Here is a 20,989-nt window from a genome sequence, read left to right on the forward strand (position 1 = left end):
TCCATAGAGAAAGCAGAAGTGACAGTAATGCCCAGGAATGGACTTTTACACAAAGAACTCACTGGAAAAGCTCAAATGTCAAGTGTAACAGAAGTTTACATTACTTCAGGTTTTTGACTTACGGCCCATGCTTTCTTTCTACTATCCATACAAATGTACACAGTAACACAACTTAAAATCTGGTTTAGCATAGCACTTTGTTTTTAATCATTATCTGCAGAGGGAATAATCAGGAATCCCAATGTGTGTGAAAATTCCTTGGAGAAAATAATTCTTGTTCTTTCACCTTCACGGGCAGTATGTGCCTCGAGGATGGACTGATCATAGCACAGGCACAATTCAATTGGACCTGATACTCTTAATGACACTTGCCTGAATTAGAATGGGGGTAAATTCCAAAAGAGTTTTCTAGCCTTTGCCTTCTCCCTACCAGAAAATAATTTGTATTTAAAGATTTAGCAGATCCCCATAGCAAAGCTTGTACTCAGTTTCCTCAAATATTTCATAGACGTTAACCAGCCTGTCCTGTCTCCCCTAATGCACTCTTTCTTTATGAAATCCATTAATTAAAATATTGGGATCTGTAAACAACATGGTCGATCATAACACAGAAAATACATCTAGAAGCAAATATGTTTTCATAATTAAACTAGAATGAGAAAAGGGGGAAAAAAACCCAAAACAAAACCAAAACCACAAAAAAAAAACAACACAAAAAACAAAACCATGATTTTCCATAAGCTAAATTATATCTGTTTACCACACACAGCTCTGTTACTATGGCTAAGGTGGTGGGTTCACAGGCTTTAAAATACAGCAGCATTTAATCCTCCTTTTATAAATGCCTATGACCTATTAGAAATCACGGGCCTGATTTTCAGAGATACTGAGCCTGTCTCTTCCATTTACTTTACCCTGAGATGTGTGTGCTCAGTCAACTCTCCTGGAAATCAAAATCCAGTAACTATACATGATATTAATGGCCAGGTTCTCTGCCTTCGAATAAAGTATGCTGATTTATACTGGCTGAGGTTGTTTCTCATGCTGTGTTTCTGGACACTACAGCCTTTCTGCTTACAGTAAAACAGAAATAAGTAAAAAATAGAGATAAGATAGATAAATGAGATTAATTAAACAATAGATTAAAATAGACATATTAGACTATCACAGGACTGCTCCCTCCCACAGACTCCTTCCTCTCCTGGAGCTCATGCTGCTGCCTTCTTCATTTGCCTTTGGCAAGCTGCCACTGCCAACTCCTTCTTACTCCCTGACTGGACACAAGCTGACTGCAGGACATTCAAAGCCTTTGCACTGAAATTCTCAGTTCCTTGATCTAGACACACATATGCAGAGTGGCAGTAAACAGAATCAGCTAAATCAGCTATACTGTATCACAAAATTTATTACTTGACTTCATGATACTGAAATACCAGATTTTCAAAGGTCACTGTTCATGAAAATCTTCATAATGTTCAGCCAATTTACGTGAGAGAAATGTCTCACACAGTTTGCATATACACAGCAATTTTTCCTTTTGGAGTTACACACCCAATCACTACTAAGTAGCTTTACCTTTTGGCCTATGAAAATTTGCCTCAGAATGATACAGAATGATGTGGAAACAATTAAGATTGTCTGCTCAATATCTGCCAGAGGTTCTCCAGCGTCTGATAATGAGCTGACACGATTGAATGATTGCAAGAGACTATTAAGGACATGCAATTTTGATGCAATGTACTTGGATCTCAGACTGAGAGTTTGGGAAATTCCCCACAGTATCACTAGGGACACTATACTGTACACATGGCCTCTTGCAAAACTCATTTCTCCATTTGCATTAACTTTATAACTAAAAAAAAAAAAAGAAGCATTTGATCATTTAATTCTGGAAAGATGAAATGTCAGTTGTGTAGGTAGGAATTCTTAATCCTAGTTCTAATGTATTTTATTGAGATGAGACAGATGCAGACACAAACTCCTGAAGAGCTATGCCAGGAAAAGCTGTTTCTCCTGCAATTCAGAATACGAGTGTGCTTGTGCACTGGTGTGAGATTTGTTTTGATTGGTCAGACATTCACTTATTCCACTAGATTGGTTCTGCAGGGGCCCAGAGGAGCTGTGTGTGGCAGTGACACATGGAGCTCCTCTGCAAAAAGAATGCTTTCCAACTGCATATCTATGTTTCAATGAAGGAGAAAGAGAAGATGCAGTGTTTTCTGTTTTCCTCTACTTTACATTACTTGTCCAAAGGAAAAAAATCTCAGTTTGTCAAGTCTGTAAACTCTTTTCCCCTTATCTAAAAAGAAGATGCAGAATTAGAAGAATTCCATGACCAAAAAATAAAGTCTGAATTCTTTATCTTTTCTGTTAGATTCATCTCACTCATCAATGAAGAGGGAGAGTCCTCAAATTTCAGAGGTACCTGCCTCAACTTGCTGACACATTCATGCTGCCCAGCCCCTCTGGAAATGGCTGCTGCTTGTTACAGATTTTAGTTTCCAGTCACCACACTTCCCACTTGAGCTGCTAAAATGATCTTCAAACAGTATTAGTAACCAGCAGCTGCACATCAGAATAGTTTTCATTTTTCACTATGCAGATCTCATACCTGCATGATGATCCACCATGAATATATCTACCTCATTTATTTAAGACCTAGCTTCCATGTCCAATTTCTCTTCATTTTCTCACTTAACAGGATTTTACTCCCCTGCAGTGAATGTTTATATACATAAGGATTTAAATTGGTTGAATTAACTGAGATAATTTCTGTTTGGTACCACCTATCTAATTTACCACACAGTTGTAAAATGAAACAACTCTGTATTTTAACTACATAAATAAAAACAGAGCAAAAATTCCACAAACATTAAAACATAATTTTGGTTCAATTCCTTCAGTGTTATATAAACAGATAGGGTTTTACTTCTATTCCATGTGAAATTACAAAACTACTTGTTAATGGATTTTAAAATTTTATTTCTATGTTAAAGACGTTAGACCCAAATTCATCTCAAAAAATGACTTAACCCCTTTCTGGGACTGCAGAACTAGTGATTTTAACAACTTTAATCTCCAGCCTTGATAATATATCTCTTCTCAGGATGGATATAGTTATAGCCATGTGAGTTTTAGCAGTTGGTCTTTAGTGCTGTTTCAGTTGATGATTCATTTATTCTGTAGGTAGAAATAAGTATAGCTAATGAGATCACAGAAACATTCTGACAGCTTTGATGTGAATACAATCCCTATATTAAGAGCAGTGTGTGGAGGAGTAAAGGGTGGGATGTTCTCACTTGTATTTTGAAATAAGTTTGGTGGATCTCAGCACAGTGCATATCAGACTGATGTTCAGAAAAATCACCAGTCAAACTAAAATGGGCACCATTCTTAGCAACAGCAGCAAAAAATAATGATTAAATGGGCACAGCAAGATCAAAACAGACTTGCTATGCATTTACTGGAGGGAAAGTGCCTTCGGAAATTTGATGCCAATCTCAACCATACAATGAAACCATGGTCAAGCCAACACCCTTAATGACAAATAATTTTAGGTTCTAAAATATAAGTAATAAATTTTCAGATGGCTTAAACCTGCCCTGTTCTATTAACTTCAGGAAAGCTGTGCTATTTTCCAAAAAGTTTTCAAAAAATATTAGTAGTTACCTACCACCTAAACATTTTATTTCTTCTTGTATGGCTATGCTAATTTAATGGTGTTTTTCTATCAGAGAAAAACCCCCAACAAGCTGTTATGGTCCTCCACCCATCAACTACTCCCCTAATGCCAGTTTTCTGAGGTATGCATTATATATCCTGCAGCTCTCAGACACAGGAAGATTTTGACACTGGTGGTACCAAGATCAGAAATTTTTTGATGCTTTTTGTAGAATAAAAAACCCCATACATTTTACATAACCACTATCATCCACCACAAAATAAGTGAGTAGTACAGTGGCTGTATGAAAACTCCTAGTCATATCTGAATGGAAAGGAGACTAAAGTTAGAAAAAAAGCATTACAGTTTTACTCCTCACACTCTTCAAAAAAAATCAGTAACAACATGAAAACTTTAATGTGATGCAAATGTTTCATAAATTAATAGTATTAAAGCAACTTTCCTTCTCTAAGCTTATCACCCTTCCAGCTTTCTACAGAACAGCATTGGAGAGAGGGGAAATACTATGTTTTCTTGTGTGCTGAATCTAGGGGTTTCTGAAATCATGATTCATTTTTCTTTATACACAGGAACAGAGTCTAAAATATTTTACATCTTCATTGAGAAGCTAGGAGGAAGAAACCTTCTAAGTTCTCTCTGAAATGATGGGGATGGGAATAGGACTGAGGACATTGGGCGAATGAGACACACTGATCAGCCAGAGATGGTACTACCCTCATCTCCTTCTTCCTCACATTTGAATCCACTTTGATAGGATGACATCTAAAAGCCATCATCACAGTCCACACCATGACAAAACTTGCAGTTTTATTATCTTCCTCTCACGCTTTGTCTTTTCCTTTAGAACACCCTGACTGCCTATTACTCTAAATATAGGAACCTTTCCACTGCCAATGATTTGCATAAAAATCTAGTGACACTGGACTAAACTCGCACTTGATAGGGGATCTAACCTGCATTTGTGATTGAAAACAAAACAAAACAAAACAACTACAAAAAAACCCCCAAAAACCAAGAAAAAACCCAAACAAAACAAAAACAAATCAAAAAAAGGAAAAAAAAAGAAAAGGCTATGTCTGCAGGGAACATAGGGAAGTGTGATGAATTTTTCTTTATAAAATCATTTAGGAAGCACAGGTTGTTTATTAAGCTAAGGTTCCATAAAGCCAATCCTCAATTTCCATGTGTTAAACTTTTACATATCTGCAGAAAAGAACATGCAAACGCACAAGCTGAACAAAAGCATTAATAACTTCCCCATGATCCCACCTGCTTGTTACTCTGAAAGGAGTTTTAATATCAAAAAGCTGCACACAGCCTCCCACTAATTAGACTCAGTTTCGCAGTCAGTCTTTATTTCCTTGTATGACCAGAGGCTAAAGGATTGAAGATAGCCTCATTCAATGAGAGGACAATTCCTCAGAGTACTAAAAAGATAATAATTAAAGAATACTGGCTTGAACTAGGTCCACACACCATCTTTGTAGACCTCATACAGCTGTTGTGAAGGACAGATGACAGAGAGTGAGGAGCTGGATGCCATATGATCAACTGTGAGTGAATACAGTGCTGCATTTCACAAAACCACAGTGTAATGACTTTCCTTCACTCTTCTCTCCACTCTGCTATTTTAGTTTTTTATTGTATTGTTATATAATGTATGCACTTTGCTAGATCTATAGCTCTGTATAATTGCTGGAATAATCTCATGAGTGATTTTCCCAGTCAGACTGGCAGTAATCCAGAAAAAGCACTACAGCAAACATTATGAGTTTAACTTCCTTATTTATTTTTACAAAGGTTTTCACAAAACCAAAATTCTTATGGCCCAAATCCGTAAGGCCACAAGAATCTGAGAATCTCCTATTAATGCAATTGCTAAAGAAACATAAATTTATCTAATGCCATCAACTATTGCTAACAAAGAATCCTATCCGTACTAAGCAAGCTCTCATTTGTCAAGAAGTAGGAGTAACCAGATTAATAATAATACTAAAATTTAATAAAGCACTGTATTTTGGTATTAGCATGAAATAGAATTTTTTGAGGATTTCTCAAGTAATTTGTTACAGATTATTTAGATGTAAAAAGTGTAGTGGATTAAAACCCTACATCTGGAAACAGGACAAATAGATTAGTGGACATTAAAATATTTCTATGAAGTTAGAATTCAGTATTTTTCCAGGCACAAACATTTCACAGAATACAAATCAGTAATTAGTTATTTTTAAATTCAATTTGTTGCTGTTATCCATATGTCTTAAAAAAACCCCTTAACTTTCATATATGAGTCCCATAGTGCAAAAATTCATCATAAAGCCTGATGGATGGGTGAGTTACACTGCAGCTTAGGGAATTCAGGAATTCGAGTTAGTTAAAGTAAGTTAAACCATATAGACAGACTGAGTTTTGAAATGAAGGTATTCACAAGCTTATCATAAGTCATCAAATTTCCCAAAGCAATGCAGTTTATATAAAAATTAGAAACACAAAAATCTCTATCAGCAGTGAACGATGAACAATGATACTAATTCTGGTGTCAGCCATGGTGAGAAGTTGTTCCAGTAGTGCAGGTGCAAATACAAGCTGCATCACACTAGCTTTTTATAAATACAGATGAAGTGGACAGTAAATGCTGAGGAACAGGAACACAGCTACATGACAGACAAAGTACAGGAAGCTACCAATCTAGAGAACAATGGATCTCTGTACACCATCAGTTTGCACATCAAAGAAAACCATTCCATGTACCGTGAAAAGAGAAGCTGTAAAGAGACCTTTTGAAGAAGCTATAAAGACATTTGTGACAAATTCATTGAAAACATAAAGGTTGATCTGGGAGGAAAACCTGTATAGGACAAAAAAAAACCCCAGGAGGCAACTTCACACTAACAAAAAAGTTGTATTTTCAAATGCAGTCTATTATATTTGGTGAGGTAGGGGCAAATTTTTTCCAAGCACAAAGAAGTAAATGTTTGATAGAGACACAACACAGTGACCGAATTCCAAATAAAGGCTAGTGTGGCTAATCAAATAATTTTCCAGCATTATTATTACATGCAGTCTTCAAACTATTTTCTTTTTGGGAATCTCAGCATATCCCAAATATTCTCATATTTCTATACATAGTTGCATGGGTTACACATCAATTAATATATATTTCTGAAGTCAGTTACAACAGAGAAATGAGTCAGTGTTAGATTGCAAAGACATAATTGAAAATCTGAATTCCTCCACATACAAAAAAGTTAATGGTCATCCTAACTTCTGCTATACTTCTGCTTACGTGCCTTAACACTTATCCAGTTGCATGAATACATGACTTAATTTCTATTCCCTCTTTCTGAACATAGTCCTAAAAGTTAAGTACATGTCAGTTCCCCTTGGAGCTAACTTGTTGACAAAAATTAATTTTTCCATATAAATATCCATCATTCACCAGCTGGAGTGATAACCAATATCATTAAAAAAAAAAAGAAAGAAAGAAAACGGGTATTATTTTTCATAATTCTTTATGTGGCATTAGTAGAATAATCTAAAAGGAAAAAAGTGAGTTTCTGGGTACTTCTGTCAATCACTTATTAACACAGAACTTCCTTAAATATATGTTAATTTGAAATATGCTTTTATATGAAATATACAGACATATATTTTATATATATGTAACAGTATACATATATAAAAATATTAGAACAGATTCCCTGAAATGCTTACTGCCTTAGCTTCTACTAACTTTGGATTTTCAGGGTATCAACAGAGCTGGAAATCAGGTCAATGGCTCCAATGCATAACCTCCTAAAACTAATATATCCTCCTAGAAGAAACAGGCATTGGTTCAGGGTTGGCAGAAGTTTTTTCTATACTTCACTCATAAGCCCTTATATTCCCTGATCCAAATTGAATTGGTTTTTTTACAGTTAAAGAAATACATGAGCCTACTGAGTTTTACTGACCCAGTAGGCTCTAAAAAAATTCCCTGATGCTTTCTTGGCACTTGCTATCACTTGTGACCTTTATTTTCCAAGAAGGATTATTATTACCACCTTGCATTCTACAGTTCCCTACAGGATATCACCAGCCATATGTCAGCCTTGCTGAGGGGGTTCTCATATACAACTCAAACAATTTTACACCTATTTCTAATGTTCACTGAAAATTATGTCCATTTCTTTCTGTACTAATTCCTATTCTTTCAATTGAATGTGGACTTCTAACATGAAGTTAAATACACAAAAACTCATATAGAATACAGAGCTGCTGGTATCACTAATTTAAGAGCACTTAATTTTCATAAAATCACACACATGAAGCCAGATATGTGTATCAAGACAGTAGAAGATAATATTTTTAAAGACCTTTCTAGCCTTGCAGCTAATCATTTAATCATATACCATTTTGTGTGATGTTTCTATGATAATGCACTTAACCATGAAGCTTTGATTTTGCCTCATATCCTCCACTTTGCTCATTAACTCACCTTCACAATCTATAATGCTGTCTCATAAGCCATGATGAAGACTCTTATTCTTTATATTTATTTCAGTAATCTTCGCTCCCATGATGTGGGAAATTTTCACTCCTAAATTTTGGTATCACATAATTTTGCAGCATTGGAAATATGAAGGGTTGTGCGATAAACAAAAGAAAGAAGAAATAAAAAATATGTATATGTGAAAGAAGTTATCCATTCAAATGGTTTGGATCTCACATTGTAAAACATCTCTATCCAGATCAATAAGAGAAACAAAAGTCATAAGATTATGTTATGATTAAGTCATAATTATGTTATGTTCCAAAATGGTGCCTGATATCATATCTAGGTTGGATCACATGGTTTTTGATTGGTTTGGTTTGTTTTATTTTTTTTTTAAACTGTGGCAAGGGAGTTGATAATTAAAGAAATGGGCTATTATTAAGAATTGTAAAAGTTCTAAACTTATATCAGTACATTCAGTAGCTTTAGCAGTACTGGTCATCTTCCTAAGTAATATTATTTGTTTCCTGGCAAATGAAAACTTGAGAGGAGTCTTCCATATTAACAGTGTCATGCCCTTCCACAGGGAATTTAGACTGTAGGAGATTCTAAATGCAATGTTTGATCAGCAACATAATGATGTAGCTTCACATGAAAACTACCTGGGATTGCAATGAGGAAAGTGAAGAGGAACAGTCATTTGAGTCCTGAAGTTATTGTCACAACAGAGGCAATGCAGTGCACAGTACAGTCCAAGAAATACAGTCCACACCTTGAAACTGAAATAGAGCTGGCGACAAACTTCCCATCCTTAGGGAACACACAGTACCCTCAGATTCATGCTAAGTATTTTAGACAATGTGGGAAATGAGGAACATGATTCTTGTGTATTTCAACTGGAATTGTGCTCAAATTTTCACTTATGAAAATGTCCTCTTTTGATTAAAAGTACAATATTAAGAAAATAAGATGGATTAAAAATACTGCTGCTTATAATATTTCCATTGCTCTAATTATTTTCTTCCAAAATAATAATTTTATTATTTACAAAACATCCTATGATCCAACATACTTTTAAATAGGGAGAGACATTTTTGTTATCTTTTAAATACAGCTATTATAGGCTGATTTTTAATTGAAAATGATATGCAGTTAAAAATTCAAATACCCTGGAACATGTCAGAATTCTTCTGCTTTCACATTTCATTATAATTCAAATATAGGCCAAGTTTTCTAGAAATTTTCAAACCACATTGAGAGACATGGATTCAGTGGCAAATTATATCTCTAAAAAGGAAGAAAACGCATGGGAAAAGTTTTAAGCACAAATACAGGATGTCTTGTGGACCAGGATAAAGTTTTACTGTTCTTGAATGTTAGTAAGAAAGTGAGAGTTCAAGAGAACATAATCCCACGATCACATCAGTGAAATGTGCCAGCAGAAGCAGTGAGGCAGCCCCTGAGTAGAAAACAGATTCACCTTTTGCAGATGAACAGTAAGAAGCAAGTGTCATCAGCTACTGGCTGCAAGAATTTATATTATCTTCCAAAATACCTTCACCTGCTGATGGCAGGTCAGTTCCTTGAGGACTAACTGAGCACTTTCAGCCAGCTCTTCACATACTGCAATAACAACTGGAGTAACATTCCTCTTGAATGCTACATAAGGTGACACAAAAGTGTTTCAGATATTTTAAAATATATTAGCTTTAGCTTTTTGCTTTTGACATTTGGACTTCTGTACTTTTGCTATTTTTGCCCTCCCCCTTTGGTCACACAGTAATTAGTTTCTTCCTGCTTCTAAGTATGAGAAGATAAAGAGTACCAGTAACCACTAATACTGAAGTTTTTAACATTTCTCACCTAAGAATAGAAGCTGGTACTGAAATAGATACTGCTTTGAAATTTAGCCAGTTAGAAAACCTTATGCAGGAAGGACTATTTTCCAAAAAGTTGAGGATATGTGAATTTATGATTGCAAGGCTACCATTTCACAGATTTTTCAAGCATCAGTCTTCAAGCATAGTACATTCATGGTGAATCTGATCCTTTGGAGCACATTAAAGCCTAAATGTTGACAGTATTTTTCATACTTTATAACAGAGGATTTTGAGGACTATACAATATGGATTACAAAGTCACAAAGTTGCAAAGTATTGAGCCATTATTTTCAATTGCTGTTTTATACATAAAGCCTTCAGAACCTTCAAGCATTGTATCTGCTTTTCTGACAGTGCATTGGTTGTCATCCTTTTCCTGGGGAAAGCTCCAAGGAAATTTTGATGATGAAGATGACAAACTGTGAGAGGACAAAGGTTCAGCAGGTCCAATTCATTACCCAGTGTGAGTATGAAATTTTGAAAATAAATGTTATTGATATGTCATCTATTGGTGGTTTATAACAGCCATTACTTGGAACATTTGCCTTCTCTTCCCTCAAAAAAGGTTAGTTGTCTAGACTTTGAAATGCATTCTGGAATTTGACCCTTAATAACACAATTACTAAGGCACTTCTATTTATCTCGTAAGTGATGGAAGGTATAGCTCAAGCCTAAGGGCTTTCTGAGACGTTTTTAAAAACATTTGCTCCATTGTAAATAAATTGTAGATGGGCCAAGTCATTCAGAAAGGAGATTAGTTTTACATAAGCCCATTGCTGTTCAAAAGATAGGAAAATTTCAAGTTTATCACCTTGCAATTCCTCAAGTTACACCAGCTGAAGAAGATAAAGTTACTTTTTGCTGTTAAGACTTATAAAGGAATTGCTGCTAAAGTACATATAATATACCTGATTTTTTTTGCATTAAAGTCTGCCATAAATTCCAGTTTCTGTGTCCATCACATAAAATGCATTTAAACACAGACATTATTTAAAGCTAAGCCACCCATGTAAAAAATGGCAATACCATAACATGTGTATTTAGTGCACAGTATTTTAAATGCCATAGGCTTGTGCAATTTATATCCAATATTAGATAATACATCTTGTTAATCCTGGAGAACCTGTAAATCTACCATTTGAAGTGGAGATGGAAAGAGAAAAAAAAATGTTGTGCAGTTACAACATTTTCATGGCAAGCTGAGGTGGGTTGACTCTGGCTGGATACCAGCTGTCCCTGAAGCCTTTCTATCACCCCCCTGCTCAGCTGGACAGGTGGATCTGCTCCACCACAGGCTGCAGGGAAAGCTCTGCTCTGGTGCCCAGAACACCTGCTCCTCCTCATTGTTCACTGACCCTGGTGTCTGATGAGCTGTTTCCTTCATGTATTCTCGCTTGTCACTGCTGCTGCCTGTTGTGCAGGTGGGGTTTTTATCCCTTTCTTAAAAATGTTATCTCAGGGGCACTACCACCATCGCTGATGGGTCAGTGGCGGCTCCATCCCGGAGCCATCGGCTCCATCAGACACAGCAGGAGTCTCTGGCAGCTTCCCACCAAAACCATCCCTGTAGCCCTCCAGCTACCTAAACCTCACTATGCAAAACCAATAAACAAGCCTGGGAATTTCTAAGTTTATTCAGAAGATAACTGCATGGGTAATTAGATAATATAAGCACCATACATGCCATTTGTGCTTCCTCAAGCATTATAAAAACCTATGCATTTCAAGCAGAGGTTTGTGGAATGTTAATTTTAATCCATACACAACAGTTCTCTTCTGCAGTGCAAATAAGCAATCCCAGAATGTATTTTAAAAAATATGTCTGTAAATGTAAGACTGACAGGGGTACTACCTATACCAAGACATATGATTTGAGTAATTTTATATAGCAGCCAAAAAAGTTCCCGGTATGACTCTTCAGCAAATATTATGAAAAAAGAAACAAAAAGCAAACAAACACCCCTGCCCCCCTACACAAACACAAAAAAAACAAACCACCAAAACAGAAAAACCAAAACCAACCAACCAATCAAAGATACCCATCAAACAACAAAAACCTGAAACTCTAAGACATATAAAAGTAAATGAGAAGAATTCCACCCTGCAGGTGGTAAACAGATTAAATAGATTGGAGATAGGAATTCTCACAGACCAGTGGCAGAAATAGAACCAATACTTGAAAGTGCCATGTTAACTTTAACTCTTTTTCCTACAAGGAAGAGAAAAAAGGACCAAATATCAGCTCAGACAGGTCTACATCCATGATACTTCACATTTATTTTGAAAATTTGGAGTTTCTTTTATTTTTTAATTTACCTTTAAATAAATAAATAAATAAAATAAATAAATTGAATTAAATTAATTACATAAAAACCAACCAATGAAAATGAATTCTAATTTAGCTCATCACCATCATTACAAGTTCTCCAACTGTACTGCATCAACACAGCAAAAACTTTCTTAAAACACATCTCAGCAGTCGTCAAAACATGACAGTCATCACTGCCCATTAATATATATTTGCATTAGAAAAGATAGTAACATTCTACTACAGTGCATATTGAAACCTGCTCTTCAATAAAATTATTTTCTATACATTTGAAAAATACTAAAATATAAACAAATTATACTTTAGAACAAAAAAGTGTTTATCTTCGATTTATACAGATTTTATTTCTTTAGGGGGAAAGAAAGATAATTGAAAAAACCCTGATATTTTTATAATATTATTATTTCTAATTTTTTTAGTATTGGCTTTTTTTTTATCTTGAAAACTTTTTTTTTTTTAAAAAAAAAAACCCATGTGGATGGTTATGGAACTCAATACACAAAATAATTCTCACTCAATAGCACACTTGTGTGTAAGATAAAGGCTCTAAAATTGTGAATACAAGGAAAAAAGAAAAAACTGATTCTTAACCTCCAAAAGATTTCAAAATTCATTTACCTATATGAAAAATGAAAATGTACAATTCCCATTCCAGTGCTGGTAGCCATCAGAATTCACTTTTCACAATCATAACTGTACAGAAAAAGGCAACAAAATGAAAAGACTGATTCACGGGTGTTCTGTACCCTAAATTTTTCGCATGATATGGTATTCCTCTGTACAAATACAAAATACAAGACTGTGCTCCCATCTCAACACACACTAATGTGCTAATAAAAAGCTCCATGCTAATTGCACCTCAAATCCCTTGCACTGCACGCAGACTTCTCTGACTGGCAATGATTAATGCTTAGCTCTGCTTTGTACATTAAGCACAAACAAACGACTCCAAGACTGACACAGAAGAGTCACAATAAATTCATTCCCTATAATTTGTGTCTGCTGTCAGTGAAGAGCCTACAGTTACAAACTTAAAAGTCATTTTGAGATTTGTTGGAAACATTGATCACCGATCACCCATTTATAGACTTTTTTTTCATAAAACCTTGTGTGTATATAGGAAAAGTTGTAAATGAACAGGCAAGAACAAGGTTTGGAAAGAAGGTAATAGCAGGCCTTAATAGATACACAATATTAATGAATTAAAGAATGGAAGGAAATTTTCAGTTTACCTGTCCTCAGTAATTCATGGCACTGTTAATTGTCCTTCAGGTCAAAATGTTGTGTATTTATTTTCTCAAAAGGTACGCTGTGTCAGGATATATCCATATTAACAATCTCCATTGCATATTCCTTTTTTTCCTGGCAACCTGTGCATTTTGAGGGGGGAAAAGAAACATTTCATGGTGTGGTGTGTCTCATACTGACAGAGCATGAGATTATCATGTGCTTTAGAATGAACATAAAAGTCTTGTGAAAAATTATGAAACAGAAACACCTCTAAAGTGCAAGTAGTTGAAATTTCTTAGACAGACCACCTAAAATATATAATCTACAACCAAAGAAAAGAAGAAAGAATTTATCTGGTTTTAACCAGGAGTTATATTCTATTCTGCTAATCTTAATCAACAATAATTTTAATAATAATGTGGAACTTGTTCTTGTGTCACCACAAAGTGGGTATTCTATGCTACAGTCATTATCTCATTTACCAGACAAATATTTGCCAATTCACACTAGAACTCAATGACAAAGAAAAATCATTATATTTTCTCTGAACTGCATACATTGAAATGCAGCTAGTTATTTTATTGTGGGCTGGCTTTTTCCAGTGTTTATAGCATTTTACTGCACTTGGCAGGAGCTGTACATTCAAGGTCAAATGTACAGTGCTAGGGAGCTCCTGGGAACTTGGGAATTCTTTGTGCACAAACTGTCTCTGACAGTAGAGCTACTTCCAGACATGAATTAAATGCTGGGTATCATCACCATGACAGACATAAATCTTCCCTACTAGCTGCAGATCTGAACAGTGTTGGTTTTGGGTTTTTTATCCCTGAGGACAAGCTTTTCATCATTCTGATTCCATAGCTGTTTCATATATGTGTGACATGTTGTCATTAATGGTTACTTATGTATTTTACTAATCTGGAGCTGTTTTATAGTAGCTATAGTAACTACTGCTTCATAGTAGTAGATACTCTGCCAAGGCAAACAAAATTTTAAGGCAGGTATGTATGGTGTTAATTTTACACAATGTAGTTATTCAAATACCTGGAAATGTAATTTCTCCTTTGAATTAAAAAAACATCTGGTAGTAAACAGGGTGATCTCTAATTAATTATCAGAACACAGATATACCTGACAAGTTCATGCCAAACATCAAATACTTCCACAGAAAATATGAAATCACATGAATGCCAGAGGACTCATTTCTTCTGTGTTAAGAGGCAATGTGTGAAGGAAAACTCAGGAACAAAAATACAGTAACATTCCTTAATTTGAGATATTGTAATATTTGCAATTTCTCCCGTGTATCATATCAGATACATATTTAATACTTCTAAATTACAAAAATGGATGTATCTAGTTAATAGGCAGCGTGGAAATAAAATAAATGTTTGAACACTTCTATCTTTTTTTCTCCTAAAAGTGATTTTCTATCCCAAATACACATTATCACTTGCCTTTATATAGCTTATTGTGATCCAGTGGGTTTATTAATTAACTGTAAATTGTCTCTGCTGACTGCTTTCTATGTATATAAGAAAGATTAGCTTTGGTATCTAGTAAAGCAAAATCATAATTTAAAGCTTAACTGGAGGGGCCTAATAATTTCTTATCATCAGAAAGAATTCCTATTTGAACACAGATGTTAAACATATATTATGTTTCATATTTATGAAATGTAAAAATATAAAAATACTTAATCTTACACGAAAAATATAATAATAAAATATATAGGAAATAAAATATAAAAGTAAAAAGTGTTTAAAAAGCAGGAAAAAAATGCTTTATACATACACCTACACCACTGATCTATTATTCATCTTTCATAATAAATGAGAATAATCAGGGGACAAAAATAGACACAGGAGAGAAAAGCCCATCAGACACATTCACAGTCACAGATTATACCACAGCTTAATTTACTATTATATAAGGGAAAACTAAAAAAATCACAGCTCTTCTGAAACTTAATCACCGGGATCATTTGAAAACTTCATTGTGGAAAGTGCTCCTGTGCTGCACGAAGATCAGAACTTGGCCTAATTGTACCATTAAAACTATGAGAACCACTCTGTCAAAAAATAGAAGGTACATATCATCTTAGAAATTGCTATTACAAATTATAAATTACTAAATTTTAAATTAACCTCAAATATTTTGCCTGCCACCAGTAGTTTATGACAGTAATTTATGACAATAGTAATTCATTGTATACTTTCTATTTGTGTGTGTAAACAATAACCAGAACTATTTAGAGAATGCATATAACAGTGATAAGAACCTCATGCAGACATTTGCATATAAAAGTAATAACAGCACTAATCAATAGTCCTTCTGTTGTTAAACAAGTATTAAAATTGCCCCTGAGGAACTGCTTGAAGTATAAATACGGTTACACATTATGATTAATTACCAAACAATTTTCACTTTGTGTTTGGGAATCACTGAGAATCTTTGAGGTTGGAAGGGATCTGTGAAGACCATCTAATCCAAGGTTTAAAAGGCATGTAATGTTTTGAGGATGTGCTAATGTAAGCATCAGTTTATTTATTTCTCATCCTGCCTCTAACATCACAGAATCCTGTTTCCTGATCACTCTCCTACCATACAATGGCCACTGAAGAAAAGACTGACCTACTGATCTTTCATCTACTACTAGCCCAGTATTTTGTTGTTAAAGCACTCTACTGTATTTCAGCAACCTGCCAGTGCCTCATAACTTTAAATTAATTTTTGACCCTTTAATTTCAAATTCTGATTAGGTTTTGCTGTCTGGTATTTTGTCAGTGTACATATCACTACATTCCGGTTTCTCTTTTAAAAAATATTATTTCTCAGTCTGATGTGATTTCTGTTTTCACCACAAAGATCACATGGTTATGAAAGGAAACATTCTCTCATCTCTCACCATATTGTATTGAAATAAAGCATTACTTTCACAGTCTTTCTCATCCCTCACAGAAATTTGCAAGGTCAAATTATTTCACATTACAAATGTGGAAATTAGAAAAATCCATGGTACTACTGTTTCCTGATGATCGATAACTAAGACTGAATTATTTGGATTCTTGATACCATTGCATAATGTTATAAAAAAGAAATGCATTATGTAGGCTCATATAGTTATCCAGAATTTCCTGAAGGATGTAAACTTTCAGTACCTCATTCAGGGCTATTTTCTTGTTTCATGGTGGTTCCATGCTGAAAAGAATCTGACTCCCAAAGAGATTAAGTGAACATACCACATTGCAGAAGTCTTGTTTGGGTTTATACTTGGGATTTAATGGAAGTTAATCAATTGTCCCTACTAAGCCAATAAATCATGCAATTTTTTGGCATAGTCTGAAAGTGACATAAAATGTGCACATCTATTTCTCTTATTGCCTAGGGAAAATAAATTAAAATGGTTTTGATACTCTAATACTGAGATAGACTTCTGGGACATTCAGTGAAGTAAATTGACTCAGAATTCAACCATATTTTATAAAAGGATTATTGTTTTCTTTCTTGAACAACATTCACGTATCACACACAAAAATTCTTTGCATGTATGAACCATCATACAGCTTTTGAAGATATAGTTTCCAGCCTTGTAAAATGTATTACTTAAAGACAGGTTGATAAACCATTTCTTTACCACTGCATAGGGAATAAGCCACAGTTTAGGCACTTTTTATAAAGATATTTTCTTATTCTGTTATTGCCTTAAACTGCCTGATTTCTTTGGACAGGGTATTTCTCCATTCCCAACGATAATTTAATTTTTCTCCTCTTGAAAAACTACTCTACTCCTCCATTCCTAACAAAATAAGAAGTGCAAGCAACACAACAGAAAATAACAGTCACTGCCATGAACCACCTTTTTCAACCCATTCCCTACTGTCTGGCTTTGGGTGGACACAACAATACCTGTGCAGAATAAAAACTACACAAGACACATGGCAAGAAAATCAGAAGAGGAAAGTTTTGTATCCATATCACACAGGTATGTGTGATTACATCCGTTGCAAAACAGGGTGAAAATAGCTATACTTAATTATGGGGATATTCAATCAGAGCCCAGGATGCATTTGTGTCCAAAGATAACAGGAGGAGAGCCTCCTCCTCATCCTTGCAAAGGAAGTGGCACGGTTCAAATAAAAACCATGCAGGAGCACTACCAGCTGATTCAGAGTGCTCTCTCCCAGGCACAAAAGGTTTCCTGAGAGGAAAGTCTTCTCACATCGTGCTCAAATGTGTCCCTTCAACTCCTAAATGTAACAGAAACAGCTTGAGGTGCGATAGGGTTGAGATAGACTGGGAGATGGGACAGTGCAGTGGAAGCTTTTACTGGTTGTTAAGCTTTTAAGTGATGTCTTATATATACAGTTTGCATGAAATTTCAGTGTAAATACTACTGATATTTTAAGCCTCTGTGTAAACATTCCTTACTTTAACACTGCATTAAATTGATTTAAGTAATTTTTAGCTGGCTTAAACTAAATCAAGATATGACACATTCTGGAACATGAATGTCTACACTGGGGCTTGCACTGAAAGAACTGAAGCTATGAGTCATTACAGGATTTCAGCACAAATTATATCTGGACTTAAGTCATATTCATACACTCTGTGAAAGAAGCTACTCTGTTAGGAAAGTCAATATAAAATTTGCTTATCACAAAATGGAAAACCTACTCCTGGACAAAGGGAATAACTATATCATGATTAGCATTTATATATGCAGATAGTGCAACTATTTTCCTCACCATGACTGTCAAATTTTAATGATTTAATTAAGACAGGACAGTACTTAGCTTTAATCTGAAAAGTAAAGGCTGCTAAGCAAGGAAAAAAATTATTTATGTTAAAAAAACAAAAAGAAGTTTTATTTTTATTCCTCAGCAATTGAAAAATATAAATCCCAGAATTTACTTGTATACACCTAGAATTCACAGATATCTAAAAACATTAGTCCATACCTAATTAAGGTCAAAAAAGGACTATCCTATTCTCACAAATATATGGATATAGATAATTCCTTTATAAATAAGCAACATCTTACAATCAGATTAGCCTGAGTTTATGGAATTGGTATTATATTTTACAAATACCTTGGAAATAGAATTTGAGCCTCATAGTAGGATGATATTGTAAAAGGTATCTTATTATCTCTTCCTTATTGTGTGCTCAGAGTTAAAGACAAGCTGATACACATACTGCAATTTATGAATTTGAGACAGGTTCTTATCCCTGAGAAAGTCAAAATAAACAATTCCATCATTATTACTTAAACATAACTTAAATGAGAAATGAAAGAAACAAGCAAACAAACAGAAAAACACCTGAAAACCTATAACCTAAACTTTTACAGAAATATATATTTCTTATTGTCCTTTGCAGGTTTACAGATCTAGTTCTTGATATTTTCTAGTAAAATTAATCCATATGCACTAGAAATAGCACAGATCAAGCGAACATCAGTCTAAACCTCAATTTTCTCAAAAACCTTTGATTCAAACAGAGGTTTCTAACTGGATAGAGCCAATATGGAGAGTTGCCATACATTTTCTGTTTATGTTCAGTATAATTTGATTTATTTCATTATATACAGCTCAGAGTGCTATATCAAGGCACTTCTTGCAAATACTGCCTTAGGTCATTTCACTCTCCAGAGATTACTTTCAATTAAAAGACATTTTTCACATCATAAAATAACAGCAAACATCTTTGGTGAAAGACCAAAGTTGGTTTTTTTTAAGTAGTATTTATTTATTTCAGCAATAAGGCATACCTGTAGGTGTATACTAAGATAAGTGGAAAAGTTTGGCTTTTTTCCAAACACTTTGATTTGCAATTTCTTCCATCTCTGCCCAGATCCATCTATGAACAGAACCTCTCCTCTAAGTGTGTGATAACATATATATGACCTCCTTTATTAAATTAAAAAGATAAAATAAAAGTTACCAGACCAATAAAAACAAAACAAAAATTAGCACACAAACCATAGCATCTACTACAGTAGTTGCATAAAGGAGAGATGAAAGTTTCTATCACTCCTTTGTCCATTATTTTCCCCATGTGTGATTTATTATTTCAACAGCTTGCAACCTATTAATTATAAGTTATGATCTATTATTATGGCACAGATGAACAGATGTGTGCTGTCTTTGGCTGGGATAGAGTTAATTCTTTTCATAGTAGCTCTATGGGGTTGGATTTGTGCTGGAAACTTTTGACAGCACAGGGATGTTTTCCTTACTGCTGAGCAGTGCTTACCTGGGGTCAAGGGCTTTTCTGCTCCTTATCTTACACCACCACCAAGGAGTTGTACATGAGAAGCTGGGAGGGGACACAGCCAGGACAGCTGGCCCCAGCTGATCAAAGGGACATTCCACACCATATGGCATCATGCTCGGTATATTAGGGTGGAAGGAAGGGGCTGGGTGGGGAACATGATCAGAGTGTGACAGCATTTGTGTTCCCAAGTAAGCTTTAAGCCTACAGAACCCAGGGAAGTGGTGAATGAATTCCTTGTTTTGGTTTACTTGTACACAGGAGTTTTGCTTTATCTACTAAGCTGTCTTTATGCCAACCCACAAGTATTGCAGCTGTTGGGATTCTCTTCCCATCCCACTGCAGCCTGGTGGGTGAGGGAGGGTGTGAGCAGCACCATGGTATTGGCTGCTGGCTGGGGTTAAACCACGCTATGAGGATTCCACATAACTGCCCTTGGAAAATGAACCTGAGAAAAGATCAGCACTCGCTGCATTGATCCCGGCAGCAATCAGCAGAAAATGAACACCCATTGACCAATGAGTGGAATAATGGCTTTGTTGACAATCTCAGTGGAGTTCAACCTCTTCAACTAAGTGGACAGAGAGATAAAAAGACAGACACAATAAAAATAATCTATCATCTCTGTTTGCTGCTTTATATGATCATCTCCCATTAGTCACATACATGTCCAGATGGCCACGGATCAAGGATCATATGTCACTTCTGATCACAGAAATGTATTTGCCCTTCTATCCACAGATAATATGAAAATATTCCACTCATCAGAAAAGTGTTTCTACTTTGTAAAACGTTAAATCAGTTTATCGTAATAATTAATATTATTCACCCCTCTTTACCTCAAATGAATTCAGGAGAAGTCAGCAAATCCACAGTGGACTTATGGTCCCAATTTATACTTGCAAATATTGTAAGGTCCCATGAGTATTATATAACTGCTGATACACCAGTTGCACATGACTTTTCTAAATGCATTCATTGCATAAGAAGGAAAACAAGAGAAAAATAAATCACTATCTGAAATGGATGCAAAGCTGCAAAACAAGAAAGTATTACATATCCATCCAGAGACTAGATAGAAAAGGAGAAAAAGATTACTTTTTCCTGCTTAACTAAAC

At 35.0% G+C, this 20,989-nt stretch overlaps 1 protein-coding gene across 6 annotated transcripts in view; it reads right to left on the reverse strand.

Annotated features, from left to right (window-relative positions):
- Positions 1 to 20,989, reverse strand: part of LRRC4C (leucine rich repeat containing 4C) — a 587,704-nt gene that overhangs the window by 191,398 nt on the left and 375,317 nt on the right. For 5 of the 6 annotated variants that reach the window (XM_086892224.1, XM_086892221.1, XM_086892222.1 and 2 more), the window contains one exon: positions 13,598 to 13,735. The exons of the other annotated variant lie outside the window; for it this stretch is intronic. The gene's annotated coding sequence lies outside the window, so the exon portion shown is untranslated. The remainder of the gene's footprint in view (positions 1 to 13,597; positions 13,736 to 20,989) is intronic. 6 annotated transcript variants of the gene reach the window in all.

Source organism: Cyanistes caeruleus, chromosome 6 (assembly GCF_971803275.1).
Source record: "Cyanistes caeruleus chromosome 6, bCyaCae1.hap1.1, whole genome shotgun sequence".
Taxonomy (NCBI): Eukaryota; Metazoa; Chordata; class Aves; order Passeriformes; family Paridae; genus Cyanistes; species Cyanistes caeruleus.